This window comes from Stegastes partitus, unplaced genomic scaffold (assembly GCF_000690725.1).
Source record: "Stegastes partitus isolate 25-593 unplaced genomic scaffold, Stegastes_partitus-1.0.2 Scaffold488, whole genome shotgun sequence".
NCBI lineage: Eukaryota > Metazoa > Chordata > Actinopteri > Pomacentridae > Stegastes > Stegastes partitus.
Genome location: NW_007578219.1, coordinates 16198 through 17347, shown reverse-complemented (window position 1 = coordinate 17347; position 1150 = coordinate 16198).

The following is a 1150-nucleotide window of genomic DNA, read 5'->3' as shown; positions in this document are numbered from 1 at the left end:
CATACAGGAGAGAAACCATTTGGTTGTGACATTTGTGGCGAAAAATTTAGCCTAGAGGGAAATCTAAAGAGACACATGAGACTCCATACAGGAGAGAACTCATTTGGGTGTCGTGAAAATTTTACATCACAGGGAAATCTGGATGGACACGTGGAGGCTGTTGCTCTGTCATTTAACATCCCTCTAGCCCCAGTTAAACCAGAAGTCACAGGGGTTTAACACGTCGCTGATTACTGCAAGAAAACAAGCACAAGCTTCACAAATTTGCAGCTAAATCAGCTGTTTGAGCCACACTACATAGGTGTGTCAGAGAATCTCCTCTAGCGTGCTGGGTGTCGGTGAGACTTACTTCTGAGCATGCACTGGAGCCGAAGAAATTTTCTTTATCATTGTGTTAACTTAGCCCTGTGATAGACTGGTGGACTATCCAGGGTGTCTCCTGCCTTCACCCTGAGTCAACTGGGATAGACTCCAGCCCCCCACGACCCTAGTGAGGATTAAGCGGTGTATAGATAATGGATGGATGGATGGATGGATCATTGTGTTAACTGTTGCTGTTGTTATGTTATTTGCAATGTGTTCCACAATCTTCCACATTTTGCATGCTCTTGTACAATTAATCACTACGAGTGATTGATTACACCACCAGTGTTATACGTGCGCTTATTAAGACTGTCACTGACAGTTATCTGATGACTTGATGCAATACTAATATTTAATTTCATTACATCAATAAATCACATCAACTGAGAAACCATCTTCCTGCTTAGAAGTTCTTATGTGAATGTCTTGATGAAACATGTAGATGCACGAGTTAACTTTCACTTTGATACCATACGATTGTTTCAATCATATCATTTGCCTCTTTGATTTATTCCAAAGGTACATTTCAAGAACTCTAAACTGTGCATTATTATCTCACAGCGAAACTGCAATGGAAGCTAGTCTGAGCCATACACTAGTGTTCAAACAAAGTGCATTGCTTAGGAATTGAAGTTTTTTCGGTGGTATATTAATGACTTGTATCACAAATGGAAAATCTAAATTAAATATTTATTAAAAATGGATAGTTAAGGTAAAACTAACTAGTATTTTACAAGAGCTTTCAAATCTTCCAAAATAAGAATCTGTAGTCTTTATACAGCCATTT